The 22,473-nt window shown below is 37.6% G+C and overlaps 1 protein-coding gene and 1 non-coding gene across 2 annotated transcripts in view; one reads left to right on the top strand and one right to left on the bottom strand.

The window, feature by feature from the left end:
- Positions 1-22,473, bottom strand: part of Tenm4 (teneurin transmembrane protein 4) — a 1,520,543-nt gene that overhangs the window by 1,414,443 nt on the left and 83,627 nt on the right. The gene's annotated exons all lie outside the window — the stretch shown is intronic.
- On the top strand, positions 8,525-8,628 carry LOC117699442 (U6 spliceosomal RNA). The gene has a single exon (XR_004605180.1). It is a non-coding gene; the product is annotated as a U6 spliceosomal RNA (small nuclear RNA).

The following is a 22,473-nucleotide window of genomic DNA, read 5'->3' as shown; positions in this document are numbered from 1 at the left end:
TTCACTGTATTTTCTTCAACATCGTGCCTCAGATTATTACTCAGAGCAGGTGTGAAATAATTGTTTCTGAGAATCGTAACTGTGATTTGACCTGTTGCCATCACCAAGGCTCCTGCTCCACAGAAATACTAGTAACTATGGTTGCTGCTACTTTTTCCTCCTAGCCCGCCTCCTGCCCCAGAAGAATAACAACTTCTGGTGTTCTTAGTATATAACCAATGCAAAACAACTAATATTTCTTGAGTACTGTAATACAAAATGTAAAAAAAAAAAAAAAAAAAGCCATAGAACACATTCCCTGCTCTTTCTGCCTTCCTCCTTCAGTGTGAGTCTTGGTGGAGGATGGATTGACTTTGGCTCTTAGGTCTAGAACAGGGTGTTCCAGTTCAAAGATATGAAGTCATTTTCAAAAGTCTTGCCCTGTTCCTTACTTTGTCTCCTTCAGGACTATTGTTCTCTGAATTCAGAAATGAGTTACTGTGTCCTACCTGCTACTCAGCTGAGCATGCACAATGCTGGTGGCTTTGATGGGCTTAGCTATGACTGGGCTAATCCACAGCCAACAAGCCCCTATCACAAAGGGGTAGGAGATCTGACTTCTAGCCTTCAGTTATCTGAGCCTTTTATGGTGATATTTGGGCCAAATCAGAGGTTTTAGGGTTTTGTTCTATATCTGTTTGCAGTTATGGGGATGAAGTTTACAGATTTGCATATGTCATCTAAATTTATATCTGTGTCAGGAGTATTCAGTATCCATTTTCCCAGTGCACAGTGGTTTACTATGTTGCTAGGACCTGTCATGGTATTTGCACGCACGTATAGCCAAGTATCCCCCTTCCACCCTTACTGTCACCGTTTTCAGTCCTTAGTAATTTAATCCACCTTCATGTCGAAACAGTATTTGGTATAAGGCTATGTATCTCTTACTCTGCTTATGGCGATGCCTACTGCTTTAGCCAGTCCGAGGCAAGTAGACCTCTGTGAATGGGAGAGAGATGTTGCTGTCCATGGGCTCAAAGCTGACTCTGCTCATTTCAGAGGTTTATTTTCCTTTTGTTGTTGCTGCTTTTGTTTAACAAGGAAAGGAAAAAAGAAAGCATGAATGTGTGTGTGTGTGTGTGCGTGCGCGTGCGTGCGTGCGCGCTTTATTTTGATTTACTTCCTTTCTTTTCTTTCTTTCCTTCTTCCTGATCTTTCCTTCTCTACCTCCATTTTCTACCCTTTTCCAATTTATTGCTCATTTAGTTCATCTTCTGCTGCCCTCTTTTCCGTGTGTGTGTGTGTCTGTGTGTGTGTGTGATTTTCTTTCTATTTGTCTTTTTCTTCTTTTTGCATAAACACATGTGCTGGGAGCTTAGGGTAAAGGGTGTTTTGTACATCATGGAGTACACATTGATGGAAAGGAAACCAAAGGGGAGTTTTATGCTTATTATTTGTATCTATAATCCGTGTGTTTATATGCATGGGCAGCTAATCACTGTCAATCAGCTACTAACTAAATTCCAATAAACAGCATTCAGCATTTGTTTCTCCACAGTGTAACACACACAGTGTACACTTTTCTTGGTTTTGCTTCTCTTTTCCCCTCAGTATTTTTGTAGAATTGGTTATCTTTCTACCCGAATAACCTGGGGATGGAGCTCATTGTTTCTCAGTCAGCCTTTTAATATTATCTATGGAATTAATTGAATTTCTAAGAAGCACCTTAGCTTTCATTTGGCTTTGTTCATCTGCATATTACTCTGACCCACAGAGTTACCTTTGCACCTTTTTTCTTCTGTTTTTTCTTCTATATTGATTCACAATAGGTATATTGTCTACAGATTGCTGCACTTGACCTGTTGTAAGTCTAGCATTTGGGAAGAGCCCTGTGTGTGTTTTCAACCCTACCCCTGGAATATTTTCTAAGTTATTGAGATGGCTGCTCTTTAAAAAAGTGAGTCAACTCATCTATCTGGGGAAATGTTCAAGCACCAATCAGTGATGGATTGGCAAAAAGCCAATAACCGGCTAGGTTAGGAGGGATGGGCGACTCTGATCTGTATTGTTTCACAACTCCAGTCCATCAAAACTGCCTCTCACCGTGGCTGATTTTCCACTTACTTAGATTGCTTATATCCTTGAAGTCAGGGGTAGAAGAGCCAGCACCATAGGCAGTGCAGCCTAGCTCTGGCACCTTGATGGTAGTAGAACACTGATACCTTTCCCAGCTTTCTCAAGTGGTAAGAATAGCTCTATGCCTCTGAATATCCTGGTTCCATAGAATATGTTCTCAGGAAATCATCTCATCCATTTTTAAAAATGTATTATTTAATCTAGTAAAGGACTTTAAATAAGCATTCTTCTCTTTTCGTTATTTCTCAGGTCAAAATGGGTCTAGAGTTTCTGTGGTTATGGATGTTTTTGCTTTTCACATAAAGCACTCTCAGTTTTATTTTCAACTTTGTTTTTAATATTTTTTAATACACAACCTTTCTTTCCATCTGTTTTAACTCTCTATTTTCTATTAGGTATGACTCTATTTTTATATATTTCCAAACACCAAGAGTATACACTAAGTAAATGTCATATATTATCATTTTCTTAATATATTTATTCAAAAATGTAATTTATTATATACTGGTTTCATATATGCTAGCAATTTTATTAAATTTTTATTAAAATTTTCATCAATGATAGAAGATACTCCATATTTTAATTATACAATCAAAATTTACTCCATGACTGCATTTCTGCAATGACACAAGGGTGGTTGCTGTATATTAAATGGCTGTTGCATCTGATTCATGCATGCATGGCCCTTCGTTTCATTCACAGCTGTCTCTGTTGTCACCAGAGTCTCCTTTGATTTCCTGATCTGTGGTCCTAAGCAATCTCCTATTTATAAGCAGATTTCCTTGGATCATCCTTCTGTTTCTGGTTATGGACTCAAACTGGAGGGACAAAATCCATAAATTCCCCCAAGGACAGGTTCTTGTGCTAGTCTATACTATGGCTGGTCTTCTTGGGTGGTTTGGTTTTCTTGTATGCATAAAGTCTGTCTAAAGTCAAGGCTTGCCCACAACCATACTTACTAGTCAGAGTTTGAAGACATGAATCAATCCCTTTTAAGACATATGTGTTTGGACAACACAGAGGTTTGCATTAAGAATTTGATTGATGTTTGCTCAACTTTCTTTTTTTTTTTTTTTTTTTTTTTTTTTTTTTTTTTTTTTTTTTGTAAGGGCCTATAAGCTAGACTGGCCTTTTGTTGTGATTCTACTGTCTCTGCCTTGGGAATGTTGGCCCAGTTAAGTTTTTGAGTAATATCTGTTCTATAAGTACCGCGTGCTAACCGATTGCGCCACTGGAGCATCCGCTTGAGTAATATCTGAAAGTGTCTTTGGACCAACTCAAGCAGGAAGACTGTTGGCAGCCAGCTAGTGTGATTACTGTCTGGTGATGGGAGGGTGCAACTCAAGCATATAAGTAACTAAGATACAGCATAAAGAAAGACTGAATGTCTTCTGGTTGGTGCCTATAGTTTATTTGCTGTAGCTTAAATATATCTCTTAGGGTTTATCTATTAAGATTTATTACATATTTGAAAAATCATAAGCAGGTAAAAATTTATTTCAAAACTTAGAAGTGTGGTTTTTGAGAGTGACTAGGAATAGGTAAGTCTATTGGCTTACCTATTGAATCATTACATTCTTGTTACATATCTTTGTCCTTGTTGTCTAATAAGGAACAAGGCAGGCTGTTGATCTCAGCCCCAGGATGCCTAGAATAAAATCTTAAATCAAGCACATAATAGCTATTGCAGTTGATTGTGCCTTCCAATGTATCCATAATCTGTACATGGTTCTATTACATGCAAAGCATACTTTACAGGTGATGCATGCTTTATATGGGTTAAGTGTATTAACCAAAGTTTCACATACTTCAAGCATGGCTGCTGGCATGGCAGTATTGAGGTGGTAGATTGGTAAGTTGTCAGTGCTCAGGAAAATGTTAGGTCCTGCGGGTTCATCTTTGTACGAGATTAGCATGGTCTTCAAAGGACTGGTTAGTTTCAAGACAGAATGCACTTATGATGGCAAACCTGACCTCAAGTCCTTCTAGGGCCTGTTCCTATCATGATGCAATATACTCTACTGTGATGTAGGTCAAAGCTCCCGGACAGGTGAGTAGATGGTGATTCTGTGTTCTTGGGTATTCACAACTATGATCTTAACCACGATCTTTTCTTTATAATGTGTCTAACCTCAGGTAAACTGCAATAGCAACTGAAAACAGACTAAGAATGTGATCAAGGATGTTAAGTTGGGAAGTTATTCTGTACTTCCGGTATGGCCCTAATACAGACATGATAGAAAGGCAATGAGGATTTGACAGGAAAGAGAAACTAAGAGATGTGATAGAGATTGGAGTGAGATCCAAGGACCTTTAGGTAAGGCATGTATACAGCTTCTAGAAGCTTCAGCAGGTAAGAAAATGCATTGTCCCTTGCAGTATCTGAACTTAGGTCTAATGAAAATTAGGACTTTTGATATTTGATTGTGAGATAATATATTCTGTTGCTGTAAGCCACCAACTTCTGGGTGCTTTCCATTAGTTCCATAGGAAACCAGCTTAGTAGCTTTGTGGCTGTATGCAAATCTTTTACCACATTGCTTTAACTTCTTTATCTGTAATACAGACAAATGTCTTATCCTGAGTCTGAGAAGACCAGTGAGCTAATATATTCCAAGCAATATACCTGGCCTACAATAATCAGTTGATCATTTAATCATTTAATCCTCATATAAAACCCAGGCTTAGTGACACAGGTAGTTAGTAGGATAGTCAGAACTTCTACAGAGATCTTTCTGACTTTAAAACTGCCATAGTAAGTTGTAGCAAAACTATCAATTAATGGATCAAGTATGATGTTATTCAATATGGCTCAAACTTTCCTTTAAAAATAGTGTCTGAGAAAAATGCTATTTTCTGTCACCTTGTTTGAAGTTTTAGAACAGCTGATATTATTGTATATGAGAAAAAGTTAAATTCCTTTCCTACTAAAAATATAAACAGCATTGCAAATTTTCTGATTTCTTTCTTTTTTGCTCCAGTTAATTTAAGCTTTCATGTCTCTGATTATTATAAAAAGGTCAGAAACTTTTAAAAGTAAAAATTTTATAAAGTAAAAATTTCCACTAACCCAAATTTAGGATTATTAGCATTATTATTGCAAGTTTAATTTCTCCTGAGTGTGTAGCATCTATCCATGCCCAGGAGTGGAGGAGAGTATCGTCCTTGGCCTATACATGCCATTATCACTCATCAACTTGTTCAGAGTGACCTCTAGCCGTATGAGTTCCAACAGAGAAAATTACCCTGCAAAAGAACAGCATTTTCTATTCTCTGCACTGTATTTTTACTGTATTCTTCATGTGTTTTGATATTTTTGGATTCAAAAAGTCTTTCCACTATGTTACAGCTGGCCAAAGTATTCAGTATAATGGTATGTCACTCAAGTGCATAGATTATAAGGCAGTACCATCAAGACTCATTTACAAGTGACGACATCACCATCACCTATTGTCATGTTTCTTAGACAGTCCTCTTATTGTAAAGCACTGCTGAGACACATTTGTGTATCACCCATGCGCCAGCCTATCTACCTATCTAGTTGAGTTTTCAGCAGATAAGGACCAGTAGACTACTCTGTGAGACAGACTCTGGTGCTGTTGATAAATTAATTGCAGTTCTGCCACTGGAAAAGTAAATCTGACTTTTGGGACCAGAGACATGATCAGAAGCTTCAAAAATACACAGCAAGGACAGTGATCAAGGTTTTCCAGAGTGAAAGCGTGAGGGCGGGGGATGGTGGGAAAGCCACAGAAAAAGCAGAGTTAGTAAGGAAGCTTTGGCAGAACACAGGTGGTGCAGAAGATGTGAGCTTTAGGGAGGAGGAGATCAAAAAGAAAAGAGCCTTAAATAAAAGCTTTAGAGCATGAAAGGGAAATGATAATATGGTTAGATTGAACATAGTATTTGATAACATATAGTCAAAAAAGGTTTCTTTGCTTTCCTCCAGACAAAAGCATAAACTGGCATTTGGTTGTCTGATGGAAATAATTTAGTAGAACATATGAGAATGCTATTTATCAAGGCAGGGAGCTTGTTGATATGTGATGTATGCATTCTGACATCCTTCTTTTTCTTTCTTTCTTTTCTTTTTTTTTTCTCCTGAAACATTACTGACAGTCATAGCTACAGTCCAGCACTCTTGAAGTTGACATATGCTGAGTGACAGATCCAAGATAAGAGTAAAATACATTTGAATGTGCCGATAAAGGAAAAATGCGAAAGGGATGAAATTGCAGAGATAGAAGGTGTGTCTTTAAAGCTCTTAGGAGAACAAATTGCTAATCAGGAATAGTACTGTATAGAGGCTTGATAAGTTCGAATGCGGGAACCCGTCTGGGATGGAAACTCTTTCTAACATGTGGTGGCTTTATAAGAACCCTAATGAGATCCATTTGAAAGCACTGGCTCCATTTGGTATGAAGCAAAATTGTCAAGAGATTTTCAGATGTCTGAATGAGCTCTAATAAGCTCAACGGGGCCAAGGCGGGGTGTCCAATTGTGAAAGTATCATGAAAGCTATCTTTGGAAGCTCATGGTCTATAAAAGTACTTTATGTCACCATTAATTTCTGAGAAATGGAAGCCACCTGTGAGTATGAAATAATACCAACATGGATTGAGTCAATCATAGTCTGGGTTTACGAATAATCAGCAATTCTTCTGTAGTCTATTACTTTACAATCATTGATACTCTCATGTGAAAATTCACCCTGTCCTCTTCTCTCACACATGGTATTTACAAAGCATGTGTGATTTTAATTTGTTGTTGTTACTGTTCTTATAAATCATATTCATATATTCTCATAACATTTGCTTCACCCAGTTTTCATTTAATATCAATAATGTTGTGCCAATGACTATATGGAGTATTTTCTTGGCTTCAATGCTTCTTGTCCATGATTGGACCTTAGTATTTAGATGGCAAATTACTAAGAATTTACCTCTGCATTTCTAGCTATAGACAATTGATTTGAGGGTAGATGCCCACCCTGGCTTGACCAGTGAAAAAGTTCTCTAATGGGAATTGGGGAAAACATAAAGGAACCTGGGAGTGCTCCTTATTCAAAGCATATGATTTATTCAGTGTCTTCCTTAGAATCTCCTGTGCTTACTGATAGGGGTTTATGAAAAAAATATTCCTTCTGTCATTCTGAAGATGTACCAGAAATTTAGCTTTTTTTTTTTTCCTAAAGATGAAAGTTACTGTGGCCTTTACAGTTGGGGTGGCTGTGACAAGGGCACATGAGCTTGTAGGCTCCCAGACTTCTTCATAAAGATTGCAATAAGAAAAACAAAGTACCTAACTTGTGCTTAAAAAAAAGCTAGAATAATTTCGTTGTCCACAATTGCCTCTACCACCTAGTAATCACCTCCAGAGTTTGTCTGTTGGAGCACACATTCCTGAAGAGGGAATCCTGCAGTTATGGTGACATTAATTCACAAAATTATAATAATGGTGCACTTTGTTTTATCCTAAGAATTGCATTTTGTTCTTGCCACTGACTTTTTATGGTACAGTCTTTTAAGATCCATGGAATATCCTGAGGTATAGGACTGCCTTCTCTTTTTTAAGTTCTCAATACTGGATTTGTGCTAATGACCCTTAGGGAGTGATCATGTCTAGACTGTGTCATAATTGGGGCTAGTTTCTAGGAAGACCAGATAGGATACAGGAGTATAGATCTCCAGATATTCTATGTCTTCTAGAAAATGAAGAAGAGATGCAGAAGAGCCTCCAAAAGCTCCTGATATGATCTCATCGCCAGAAATGGCCAAAGAATGCTGCAGTTTGCCCTGCAGATCTGCTCCTAGTCATTCTTCTCACATAGCTACATCTTGCTCAAAATTGTCATAATAAACGAAGATATATAGCAAACAATTTACCCAAGTTATGCAAGCCCTTTTGGTAAACTGGCAAAGGAGAGCCACAGCTTTTTGGATGGAGCATGAGTAGTCCCAGTTTTGTGACTGCGATGAAGGGGAGTAGTTTTGTGCAACTTCATATTTTAACCTGTGGACTAATTTTACTGCTAAACACTTTGGTCCTTATTTCTTTACAATAAGCCCAACACTCATGCAAGCTCAAGCATGACAAAATCGGCACATGGATGGAGTGTGATGGGGTGGGCACCAAACTGGTGCCTTCTCATCACTAGCTGAGGAGCTGGCATTTGATCCCTGTGGGCAAAGGGGGATGGTTTTCTTTTAATGGTGGGACCTCTGTTAGACAGGGCAGTCTGTAGCAGTTTCTCCTGGCAAGAGAAATCGGGCAATACAAATTGGACTCTGGATTTAAAATAGATGTAAAAGAAGAGACCCTGAAGTTGGATAGGTGAAAGTGTACCTGAGAGGTGAAGGGAAGAGAAGTTAATATGATCTAAATACATTGTATAAAATTCTCAAAGAACGTGCTCACTTCAGCAGCATACATACTAAAATCAGAGCGATATAGAGATTGGCATGACCCCTGTGCAAGGATGACACACACATTCATGATGGATTCCATATTTTTGAGCACCCTGTCAGAGGCAAGGGGTCGAAGGAATGGGATGAGGAACTGTGGGAGGGGGGGCTGAGGGGAAGCAATGACTGGAATGTAAATAAATAAAGAATTCTCAAAGAACTAATAATAAAAAAAGCTAGTATAATCACTTCACCATGATTGCTTTAAAAGAATTAGATAGCAGTGCAATCCCCCTATCTTACTCCTCCCTATACAGGTTTTCTGCTCTTCGGTAACCTTTTCCTGTAATCCTGGACTTGAAGAAGCACCAATGGCATTAGGTTTGTCAAGGCCTTGTAATTACTTTTAGTTTAGAAAAGCCATCCAGGTGTTGTCTTTAAAACTAAAACTTCTAAGACATTTGTTATTTATAGTGTGTAAGTGTTTTACTCGAATGTTCTCTCTCTGCATGTGTGTGTGTGTGTATGTGTGTGTATGCTCATGTGTAGAAGCACATGTACTTATGGAGATGTCATGTACCCATGTATGCTGGTGTTTGTAGAGGCCAGAAGAGAACCCTGACTTCATTCATCATGTACTTTTCATCTTGATTTTTGAGGCAATCTCTCATAGGTATGGGATTCCCTAATTAGGATAGGTTGACTCATGCTAGGCAATCTACGTCTCTCCATTTCTACAGTATTGGAATTGCATTTTACATATCATTATACTTGGCTTTTAAAATGTGGGTTGTCAGAGCTTGAACTCATCCTTCGGCTTGAGATGCAAACACTTGAGCATCTGACCCTATAATCCCAGCCCCTGAATGTTTTCTTATGGATAGTTACAGATTTTTTTTTAAATTTTACTTGTTTTACATTTATGTAAGCTATGCTGTGTTCTTCATAGATCTGATGGGAAAGTTCATGGCCCTTCATGTAGCTTCTGAGAGCCTCAATTTTATTAGACAGCCCATCCTACAACTGCCACCTTCCAAGTGCTGGGATTACAGGAGTATTTTTCATTTTTGGCTGCAGAGAGAGCATGCAAATCTTCAAGGAAAAGCCCAGACTCACTTTGCTATGCTGCTGGTTAAAGCTTGCATTCTGCAGCATGTGGTAGAAATAGAAGGTGGCTCATGTAATGTCACTCTGGTTTGTGCAGCTGAAATTATGTTCATTCAATCATTAATTAATTAATTCATTTATGGGTCCTTTATGAAATAGTTTCTGTTCATGGTGGTGAATAATTATTTTCCATAAATTATGATTTTTTATATGCAAGACTGGAAATTATTTCTACACGGTAGTTTTGACATATTATTCAATTATACTGTCTTGAAAGTAGGGTGGGTGGAGATCATCATTGAAATTAAGTATTCTAACTGTAGGACGAAGAAAAAGAAATCTAAGTTTTTTCAATAAATATTATCTGTAAAGTACATTACTTTAATTTGACAATTGTGGGTTAAGTCACATGACTTTTCTGGTCAGAATTTATTATCTTCAAATGAAAGGGATAGACAAATCACTTCTAAGTTCTCCTTTCCTCTGGCATTCAGTTTCTTACTATATCTGCTAAAATTTAAAGCTATAATCTGTATGAGTTTATTGCAGACAAAAATCTATAATAGGCTATTAAGGGAAAATTGGATGCTTAGAAACATTTCTTTGCTCTAAAGAGACATGATATATAACACAGCATAGCAGACTCAACAGTAACATACATCCTACCTGCCTCTGTTTTCCTCACAATCAACTAGGGTTTGGGATGGTTCATTTGCCCACATACAGTTCCACTTTGTCCTTCTTTTATTACTTACCAATTTATTCTACATATTTTTGTTTCTATCATAATAACCTCCTTTGCTGCTCTTAGCTGATGTAAACATTGCATCAGATTTCCCCGATCAGCATTTTCCAGAACCTCAGACTTGAGACTATTTAAGAGCTTTGGTAGTGAAGTGGATTCTAAACCACGAGAGCAACCTGATCTATATATGCCAGATTGTAAACATTACAAGCCTATAATTTGAGCACTCTGGAGGCTGAGACCAGAGGACTCCAAGTTCAAGGTCCCAGAACAACCTGGACTATATGCTGATACCCTGCTTCAAAAAGAAAAACAAACAACAAAATAAACCCCAATTACAAAACAAACAGGGAAATACTACAGAAGTGTGACATTCCAGCATTATTTATGTTTGAATAAGTTGTACTTCATGGTCTATCTGTGGGAAAACTGAAAACAGAAGCAACTCAATATATTAGTGGACTGTGGAGAGGTATGTGGAAAGATGTAAGTATTTAAATTGCTATGTTTAAATAACACTTGATTAAGAAAAATGTCTCTTAATATATTATATATTATATGGTATATATTAATTATATATAATAACATATTAACATATATCTTTATATATACCTTTCTAACATGTGTTTATGTGAGAAACTTTCATGATATTATAACATAACACTACAACATTTAGAAAGGAGGAAATAAAATAGAACTGAATCTCTTGTGCTTGAATCCCAGCCCTGCCACTTAAGTAGCAGAATATAAATTATGAGGCAAACTCTATGAGTCTCGGTATCTTCCATAGAAGAGGAAACTATAATGATAACTACATGAATGGATAAATGAGAATTAATTTACTAACCTGAGGCCCTTAGAGCATTGCTTACCATGTAATAAGCACTGCATGCATGCAGTATTAGTAGTAATTATTATTAGTAGTAATTGGTATTTGTCCCATATTGAATAATGAATACATTCTCAAATTCAAGATTACTTAAAGTAACATCTGGCATTCACTGTTAAGATGGAATACTCATATAATAGGATTTCTTCCTCAAACCACAATGACAATAACATATGGCGATCATATCATCTAATGTTATGGGTTTTGGAGTATTTTCTCTGTTCCCAACACACTTTGGGCTAGCTATTATTATTTTAATTTTTATAGTTTTTTAGTTAATGTCCATTATGCAGAAAGGTTAAGTATTTGCCAAAGGAAAATGTTACTTGAAAATAGTAAGGCCATGATAAAACTCAGAAATTTTAATTAGAAGAATTTTATTTTGAAAAACATTGGATCTTCTATAGAATACATTGAGATGTGGTTCAGAATGACTTCATCCAAATCATATGCAAGTTTATAGAGGATGTGGTTCTTGCTCAAATGAATTAGACCCAGAACCTGTCATTAAACAGATGAGCATTTCATGGTAAAGATGAAAATACAAAAGCAAGGTAGTGAGGCTTGTGTTATGAGAGTGGCACTCCCAGCCTGCACAGAGGACTGTGCTAGGGTCACAGGAAGAAGGCACAGAGGTAAGGATTGTGGGTGTGGTAGGACATTTGAAACAGAAAAGAAAGTAGGAAAAGAAAGGATGCATTTGGAGAGAATGGGCTTTGTGACTTACACAGTGCATGAGTATATGGGAGACATATTAGATAGGAATGTGACCATGCACTCTTCCTCATGTGAGGAGATTAACACTCATCATGAAGGCTTGAGAATCTTATGAAAACAGTTAACAAAAAGAAGACAGTAAATTTGCTTGGCAAAGTTCATTGCTTAAGAAGTACCAAGAAGAGATTTTTTTTAAATAAATCATGTCTTTTTAATTGTTGTTGCATTTTATAAAACTGTACTATATTCTTTTCGTAGCTTTATACACTATGTATTCAGTAGGTATCTTCAACACTACTTACTATTAGCACCCACTAATCTTCTAAAATTCTCAAATTTAAAGAATGCATTCAATTCCACTATCCCATAATCCTTTGGCTGCCTTAGTGTTGGTTATAATTTTCAACATTCAGAATAAGAAACTGAGGCTCAGGAATATTAATCTTCACAAACATGCCTCAGAATTAAAACTCTAAGAAGAAACTTGAGTTTAAAATCCTTATTGGATCCTCGATGGTTGTTCCTTTGCCTGAACGTCACTAGACTGTCCACTGTGGATCCTGCCCAGTGCCACTCAGGGCCAAACCAAGCTCCAATGGCCATTTTACTTTCTTCCTTGAAAACCACCCTCAGTCTTGTTCTGGCAGCTGTCTGACCATCCACATGCAGCCGGAAACTTCTGACCTTTAAGAACAGAATGAGATTTCCCTGACAAGACTAATATGTGTGAGCTACAGCCTCTTTTAGTCCTGTTTGCTCTGTCTTCTTCTATGTGTCTTCTTTGAAAAATGTCATAAATTCTGTAAGCATCACAAATTCTTTTAAGGACAAAGGTCAACCTATTGGGGATGCTGAGATGAATTCTGAGTATGAATTCTGAGCAGTTGTGATGTTCTGTTAAGCTCTTTCGCAGACATCCCCACTCCCAGTTGTTGATAAGGATTTCAGAGCTGGCCTGAACTGTCAGTCCCTTCATGGATTATTTCAGTGGTCCTGTTCTTCTTCCTTAGGCTATATTCGTTTTCTAGGATGGTCAGTACCTCAAGACTCTCAGGCTCATTATATGTTTGTTCCAAGCTTTTTCATCCCAACAGAGTGGAGTGAAACTCTAGTTGTCCAGGGTAGGGGGGAGGGGTGGCTATCTGAAGTTGTAAGCTGAAATTAAGTCTTCTTTATATTGCTTATGGTCATGGTGTTTATTACAGGAATAGGAAATAAGAGTGTTAAGTCAATGAATAAAAACTGTATCTATTTTAGAAGTAGGAAAATAACTTAGTGGGTAAAAATGTTTGCGGTGTAAGCATGAGGAGCCAAATTAAAGTCCCCCAAACACATATACAAAGCTGGACCTGGTTATGTGTGCCTGGAACTAAGCAGTTATTGCTGGAAACAGGTAGATTCTGGGGTCTGACTAAGCATTCAGCCTGGCTGAACTAGTAAGGTCCAGGTTCAGTTTGATCCTATCTCAATTTTAAAAATGTATACTCATGCACACAGTGCATGCACATACACATAAACACAAACAAATTAAGAGAGAACAGTATCTCTAGATATCTTAGCACTGGATATTCAGGACACATACCAGCTTAGTTGTCTGTTACTTTAGATCTAAGCTTTTTACACTGTGAATTGCCTAAATCACATTTTCCAGGAACTACAATAAGCAAAGTAAGGAAGAACACTTCTAATTTTTTTCAAAATATGGTACTGGCCCAAAATTGATAGTGAGCATTTTCATCTCAAAAGGAAATCTGCTGCTACAAGATGACATATTTCATCAAGCTGAGAGCTCTAATGAAAGGCGAGCTTCTATCAAGCCTTGCTTTCTAGAAAGTAATTCTCTGAAAACAATGTTCGTAAAGGATTTTTCCTGTGCCCAGTTTCATAAGTAAAATTGACCAAAATATACCCCTAAATAACAACCAAAATGATCTAGGTCCAGAAATGGGTGTGGCTGGGAGTATGAATATGAGTCAAGTGCATTGATATATGTACATGAAAACATCAAGGAGAATCCTATTTATTTTATATGCTAACTAAAAACAAAATCAAAGAATGAAGGGGACCGAGGAGAAGGAAAGGGAAAGATAGAGGCTGGCGCAGAAAAGGGGAGAAAAGAGAAGAGACAAATTTCTTTTGGAAAGAAAATTCCTAGATCCAAATCTTGTCTAAGCCACTTACCTTATATTTTTAGGCACATTGATTAAAAATTCCATCTCAAAAGGAAATCTGCTGCCACAAGATGACATATTTCACCAATTCATGTTTTACATGAAAAAAACAGTTGTACTTTCCATGTAAGCTGAGAAAAATCTGGGCTGGTGAGATGGTTCAGTGGGTAATGAAACTCGTTAACTAGCCTGATGATCCGAGTTTGATCCTTAGGAGCCAAACGTGGAGAAAAGAATCAACTCCTATAAGTTCTCCCCTGATTATCCATGTGTGCCATAGTGTACAGGTACATTAATAAACAAACAGACAAGCAAATAACAATAATAAAAGTTTAAAATAGTAAACAAAATGGGCAAAATGTAGTTTCATAAATCTCTTCTTTACTATCTGAGACATAAAGTCGTGACCAGAAGAGATTATTGTATCCTCTGAAGACAGAGTTACAGGTGCCTGTGAACCACCTGACATAGGGGCTGGCAACTGCAAACTCAGATCCTCTGGCGTAGGCTTTGGCTCAAGAGGATGGTGCTTCAGGGTTTGTATCCTGGCCATATGTCTGTCCCTTACTCATTGCATCATAGCATAATAGGATAGGAGACTAACTGGTCCATAATTCTCTACTCGATGCTTTGTATATCTTTAGCTCCATCCCTCCATCAGACTCTGAGTAGGTGCTAGTATCATTCATGCTCATTATACAAAGAAAAATATATAAAAATGTTGACTCTTTTGTGAGTGGTCACAAATATATTAATTTACACAGTCAGATTCCCATCAATACTTAAATCCTAAGCTTATGCCTCGATACACTGACTTTTCTAGACATTCTGTCACATTATTGATTTTATATTTTCCCAAATGATCACATTTTCTTATTCTTCTCTTTTACATTGTATCTAGGTTGTGGTTTCCCCTCTTGTCACTCTTCCAATTTCTCTTTTTGTCAAAAAAAAGTTATGAAAAAGAGAAGAAATAACAGTGCAGATGAAAAGACAAAAGTCAAGAACTTAAATTGCAGTGGATGCACCTGAATAGCTAATTTCTGAGGATATGGGCAAGACAGTGAAGGTTGCAGCTTCAGTAAGTCTAACATAGTCCTTTGTCTGACAATCATAAAATCACTGTAGAACTTCAATTGTGAATTTAGAGTTGTACAAAGATAAATCCACCCCCTTGTTGGGGGGCTGACTTTTAGCAGAGAGTGGCTATCAGCTTTGCAGCCATCTTGAGCCATATACCCTGACATGAGACTTGGATTACAATAGCCTACAACAGCTGAGCACACTCCGATAATCTTGGTTTAGATACCTTGAGATTAAAGGTGTGTGAGATTAAAGGTGTGTGATTTAAGAGTGACCTAGAGATCAGATTTAGAGACAAGACCTAAGGACATGATTAAAGGCGTGACCTGAAGTCGTGGCTTAGAAGTGAGACATATAAAAGGCAGAGACAGAACAGATCAGAATCAGACAGAGGAGACAGAGAAGCAGACACTTCAGAGAGTACAACTTGGAACTAGGAATTAGGTTAGAGAGAACAACTTGGAGTTAGTTATTAGACATTAGGCACTTGGCACTTGGAAGAAGAAACTTGGAACTTGGAGACACTAGGACTAGGAACTAGGGACTAGGAACTCAGGACTTGGGACTTGGAGATAGGAAGAGAGACTGAAGAATAAACGGGATTGAATCACACTCTGTCTGGTCTCCATTCTTCGAGTCTGGCCTCACTCTCTCTCTCTTGCTGAACCCCGACCCGCGGACCAGAGTGGCAGCTCGGGGCAGCCCAGGCCTCAACATTTTGCTCGGGCCACGACATTTTAGGCCGCCCAAAATGGGGCAGCCTAGGTCTCGACACCCCCTCCCCCGTCTCTCCAGTTAGTAAGTCCTTATTCTGTGATTCATATCCATTCTAATTTTAAATTTCTCTTTTTATGTTTAAATTTTTTCTTTATTAATTCATTATTATTTTGTATCTTTTAGAAATGACAGAGGAGGAATGCATATGTGGACGGGAGGTTCAGGGGGACTGAAAAGAGTAAATAGAGGACACTGTAGCCAGGATATAATGTACTAGAGAAGAAGAATAAAAAAATTGTGGCCCTCTGGGAAAATGTTTATTTGGGACACAATGTCATAGCTTCTTTCTTATTACACCAGTCTCATTGTTATTTGTATTTAGTAAGTGCAAATCTAATGGGTGTCCTTATGACATTTTGTGTTACAACATACTGTGAAAAACTTCAATCCTTTATATCATATACCGTTTTCTCTTCCTACTGTTACTCTTTCTCTATATCAAGCCCTACTTTCTAGTATTACTTATTATTTCTATTGTTTTCTTTAATTATTTTTGGCACGTATACACATATATGCAAATATATAAATGTAACTCACAAAGTCCTTTAGTGTTGGTCATATCATATGATTTTAGGGACTACCACTTGGTATTGAATAACCATGAAGAGGCCTCATCCTCAGGGAAAGTTTATTCTCTTTCCCTCAAGAGTTATTAATTACCTACAGTTTTTCACCTAAGGGTTGAACCTTGGGAGATTTCCTCTATCTGCATTGGAATGTCAACTGGTGGTATCATTATTTAAGACTTGTTTAGGCTCCTATATTTTTTGACATCTCATGGGTGCAACTTCTCTGTCCTACATAGGAGACATGGTCTCACAGCTGACTCTCTGTTCCTTTGGTTCTTACAATCTTTCTGCCTTTATTCTACAATGTACACTCAGTCTTAGCTATTAGAGTTGTGGTATACATATCCCTGGAGCCAGGTACTTCTTGATAAGTTGTTCTCTATAATGACTATGAATTACAACAATGATACTATAGTAAAATAGTCCCAAAAGTGCAATAATGGCACTTATATCTTAGGTGGTAACCAACAATTCTCTAATCGCACTTAAGGCCTACTTGATAAGAAAAGGAGTCCATATCTGGTACTTTCCATGAATGGCGATGTCATGGAAACTATTGGAGAACCTACTATTGACACTTTACCAAACTGATATGCATTTTCTAACTGTATTCCAAATACTTATCTTTATACCCACAAATAACTATCACTGCAACCCTCATTGAAGAAACTTCTGTATCCAGTAGCTATCCTAATCATGTTCATGTTGAAATAAATTAGCTTCTATGCATAGATAATCACATACCTACAGTTGGAATCAGAAAACTGACATCCTTTATTCATTGGCCATACATTGGCTTATTGTGTCTGCAAATTTCTAGATGTTCTAAGTGTTACTCAAACAGCATTATAAATTTTGAACCATATTAAACTTGAATTATAGCAAAAAGTAAAATCAAAATCAAAACAATTCAAAAGCATATGGAACCTACGGGGGACCAGTAATATGTATTTTTTGAAAACAAACAAACAAACAAACAAAAAAAACACCTAGGGTTACATGAAAAGAGAACTTTATTAAAAAAAAGTTTTCAAGAAAAAATGATGCCTCATAAGGTACCTGACTGTAGGGAGGTACCACCTCAGGGAATCAGATATGTAGGTAGTACTTCTGAGATCATGAGATGGGAGGGTGAATGGTGGGAGGAGGGATGGGAGGGAGGATGCAGAGTGGCAGGGTCTGTCCCTGCATTCTTGAGAACTATGGTTATGTTTAGAAATTCTGAGTGTGAGCCATATTCACACATTGTGCAGACTCTGAAACTACTTAAGTCTTAGACACACCCTTTTCAACTGCAAGGACATTGGCTAGTTGGCAGTTCTTCCCACGTAAGGCTTGGTAGGTGGCTTTGACCTGTTTGGTAGCAAAAGAGATAAAAATTTGTAGGAAAAAAGAAAACCTTCCAGAGATGAGAACACTTGTGCTAGAATAATCAACATATAAAATCCGTGGATTCAAGCTACATGGAAAAAAACATATGTAATCAGAGACCATGCTAAGCTTACTACAAGTGATTACTCTGGTAGGATTTGGCATACTTATGACCACGGCACTATTTCCTGAGTTAAACTTCATGAGTCAAGAGATAATCAAGAAGGTAGGTTATAAGCATAGGATTTGAAGAAGGGAGATAAGTGGATTGGGAGCTGATGAGCATCAGGAAGCATTATCCCACTCAATAGTTTTACAGTAAAAATATGCATGACAGAGAAGTCAAAAGCACTTGAACGAAGTTCAGTGGCCACCATTCTGCCCCTTAAGTCCATATTACCGGAATTGCATCAAGATGAGCCACGCTTCTGTTTGCACTCTTAGTTTCTTTTTCAACAACCATGGAATAATTGTTTCAAATATTTTAGCTGCACTTAGCTACACTGCCAGGAGTCTCTTCTGTTGTTTATTTATTTGATTGTTTTATACTTGTACACGGGTCCTAAAAGTTACCTCTTACTACCTGTGTATGTAAAAGAATGCAGTCACTATTTTTACTGATTGCATATGTCATTGGGTAATAATTTATTGCAGAGAGGCATGTTATTGAATTCCTCTGCACACTAGCCATTCACATCCAGATCATTCAATACTTCATGAATCAGAATCAGCAGCCTGCAACTTCTTCCATACTCTGCTCTGTCTCTCTGCAGTCTATTCTATCTTTTTTATGCTAGGAACTCCTTTGTCCAGAACTCTGAGGGAACCAGGGAGCTTTCTTAACTTGTCTGAATCCCCACCCCCATTCCCGTGCCATCTTTCTTCCTTTTTCATGACACCTTGTGCTGAAGGTTTTCTTCATTTTTCTTCCTCCTACCATTTATTCACTACAAAATCTTCAGTCCTTACCTTTCTTTTGCCATTAATGGGAGAAGGGCTTCATGACAGAAAACATAGTTGCTGATAGAACACGATGAGCCGCCATATCAACACAGTCAAAAAGCCAAGAGTGTGGCCATTGCTTATCTCTGCTCTGACTGATATGAGGTTGGTATTAGAGTATGAGTTCCATTACACAATCTGTTTCTTTGGTTCTCAAAATTCTTAAGCAATACTATTCTTGGGGGCCAATAAAATGTAAAATCAGAGCACTAGAAACATCTGGAAGAGGAAAGAAGGAATTAATCTTTTAAAGAGTTAATACACTCCAGACAGCAAGAAATGACAGGCATGTTCCAAATTAGTGTGGGAAAAAAAGAGCCTTTTTATTAATTTTTCTAGGAACAGGTCTTTTAAATCCAAGATCATGGTACTTATTTGCTTACTAATTCTCTACTGTTTGATGGCTCCTCACTCGCATTCTTCACTGGTGAACTTCTACAAGGGCCAATCCAGGGGGTAAGGGCTGAAAGTTTATAAATACATTACACCACTTTCTGGGTCTCATCCTCTCAGCAAATGCAAAATGCTGAGGATTTTCCCAGTGCAGTACATTCTTCATTTATTCTGTTGCTTCCACTTGCTGTGTGGCTCTCTTGGTTTAGAGACTCAGAACCGCTGCCTGTCCCTGCTGCAGAGTCCTAAATGGCTGGTTTCACTGTATAATCCAGGGACTAAAGAGAACTGCTTGTCAAAAAATCAATTTAGCTATAATATACCCTCACTCAAAATTCTGTTTGTTAAACTTCGTCAAAATTTTATTAGTGTACAAAGTAACCGACTTTCATATGACTGTTGCATACGTTTTTAGTTTACAGGTCCATACCTTGCTCTTCTGCCCTATATCCCTGAGCTTGTCATTCTTGTACACACACAGCCCAGATATTTCCTTTCCACTTTGATATCATATGTGTCCTTCTACAGCCTCCTCCCTTCAACCGACTTTCCCCATCTCATCCCCTTTTTAGTTTCCTGGTCTTTTCTCACTCTGACTCCCACATAAACACACATTTATAAAAGAAAAGAAAAGTGAAGGTCTCTATGTGACAGAGAACACATGGGATCTGTTTCTGAGCCTTGATTGCCTCAGTTGTTCGCTCTCTACCTCCCCTTGGTTGAACTCCAACGTCTTGAGCATGGTTGATGACTCCTGTCTGCTGATGTGTCTCACACGTATATCTCAGCATTTCACACTCAGAGTGTTGTCTCTGGGATGAAGATGTTTTCAATTCATTATCTGCCTCTGTCTACTACTAGAAGAATACATCTTTTGGCATCCTAATGAAGATCACCTCACCTTTCACTGTGCCTCTTCAAAGACTCTCTTTCCATGTGTGTCCAATGATATTAATGTTCCTATCTCATGTGCCCCAAATATTTTTTAGTTGTGAATTTCATGTTGAAAGACCCCCAAAAGCAAAGGAATAGACCACAAGAAATGAAAGAAAAATGTCAAGAAATAGATAGGATGAAGCATGACAAGGAGTTAAGATCAAACTGAAGTGGAGAAAGGAGAAAAGGAAAAGAAGAGGAAATGCAGGCAGGCTGCAGGTTTGCTAGTGAAGACATTTGTATCTTGATTGTTAAGCCCATAATTTCAAATGCCTATATATCTATTCCAAGAGTAAGATGATGGCAAACCTGAGATGCGCAAAGCAGGTAAAGGTTACCACAGCTGGGACACTCCAGCTCACCTCTCCGGTTTGTACGCTTAAGCCAAGGATCACTAGGCATCTCTGTGAAGGCATTGTGAAAGCCATATCAGAAGTAAATGTATTTTCTTCTATTACTGTTATTTTCAAGAAGATGAGTTAAAATACCTGCTATTCGCATCTAAGGGCAATCATCAGTGCTGGCTGCTTCCAGAAGGGTTGAATGACCTCCCAGATAGCTATCTGGGTGCTTGCCACATGGTCTGATAGAAAGGGCTCCTTGCATCATCTTTAGATCCAGGACCAAGAAATTCAGGCATAGAGTAATTCAGAATCTAGGCATAACCTGACGTGTAATTAAACAGGAACTTCTGAAGTTGGAGGGCAAAGCATCTTGTGGCCAGGGGGAAATGCAAATATGTGGACAAAGAAAGCTAAAATGTATTTATTTCATTCATGGGAACAAAGTGTTATTCAGAGGTGCTAGAGCTGAATTTGTACCATGTCTATCCTTGTTTTCTGAAAGTTCTCCAACCTCCTGTTAACATAATTAGGTCAATCTCAGGGAGAAGATCAACAGTGTCTCCACAGCCTGGACACTCACAGCTTACCTCTCTAGTTTGCACTCTCTGGCCAAGTCTCTCTATGCAGTCTCTATAAATTAAGTAATGGTGGTCAGAGGACAAGGACTAAATATAATACATAGGGTGTGATTTTCAAAATATAATTGTGTTCCCTGTAAGAGTTCTGAATTAGCAAAAAGCTAGTGCCAGGGAAACTGCCCTCAGATTGTTGGTCAGAGAAACACAGTAAACTCTTAGGATACTATAGGCTCAACTCTTTTTGAAACAAGACTTGGAGGAACTGAGCTGAAACTGACCTGAAAGCTTCTTCCCTGAAGACTAACTTTCATAATATTGGAAGCTCCTGTGCAAACTGCCTAGGAAAAGGAGTACTTGGGAATTATTCTTAGTGGTAAAGCCTAAGAAGAATAGCAACGATTGGCCTAGCAATTTATTAACAATGGTCCAAGAGTGGAACTTTTATTTTGGAGGTAACCAACAGCTATTTAATTGGACTTAAGGCTAATTTGATAGGAAGGAATTCAAGCTTGGTAGCAGAAATCTACTATGGTTGGAAGGTCATAGACATCAAAGAATACTACTGCCGTTTTTCTAAACTAATATGACTGCTCACCGTTTTCTAAATACCTACTTTTATATTCACAGGTACATATAGCACATGCTACTTATCAGGGAAGTTTCCTTTCATAAAGGATGAAAAATATTACAGAGATCATTCAGAATGCATATAATAAATGTCCACAGTGCTATAGATATAACTGCAACACAACCCTACACTTAAGGCTAAGGGAACTTTGAAAGAAAAGGTGAAGAAAGTTTATAAGAGCTAAAGTATGTGGAATCTTACTGCTAGACAGTATTCTATGGACAAGACAGAAAAATGCATTATGAAGTCTCAATAAAATCATTGTCTCAATAATACCAGCAGAATGGCAATATCAGTTGGCAAATGAATGCAGAAAATCAACTGTCTTCATCCAAGTGGATTTGGTAAATTATACACACATAGACACACACACACACACACATGTACAGACATAGGTATACATATGTAATAACAATTATCTTATTCTTAAATATATCTATATATTATTATACAATATACAAATATAATTTAATGATAATAATTAAACAAGAAGAGATTATAAATTTGGGACACGGAAGGATCTGAGTGTGGAAGAGAGAGAGGCAATGATGTAAATAAGATGATTATATGAAATTCTAAAAATTAGATAAAAACAGTTAAATGGCAAATTTTTATAAAAACCCCAAATAAAGAAAACAATAACC

Source organism: Arvicanthis niloticus, chromosome 1, assembly GCF_011762505.2.
Source record: "Arvicanthis niloticus isolate mArvNil1 chromosome 1, mArvNil1.pat.X, whole genome shotgun sequence".
In the NCBI taxonomy this organism is placed as follows: domain Eukaryota; kingdom Metazoa; phylum Chordata; class Mammalia; order Rodentia; family Muridae; genus Arvicanthis; species Arvicanthis niloticus.
This window is presented reverse-complemented; position numbering and strand designations above follow the sequence as displayed.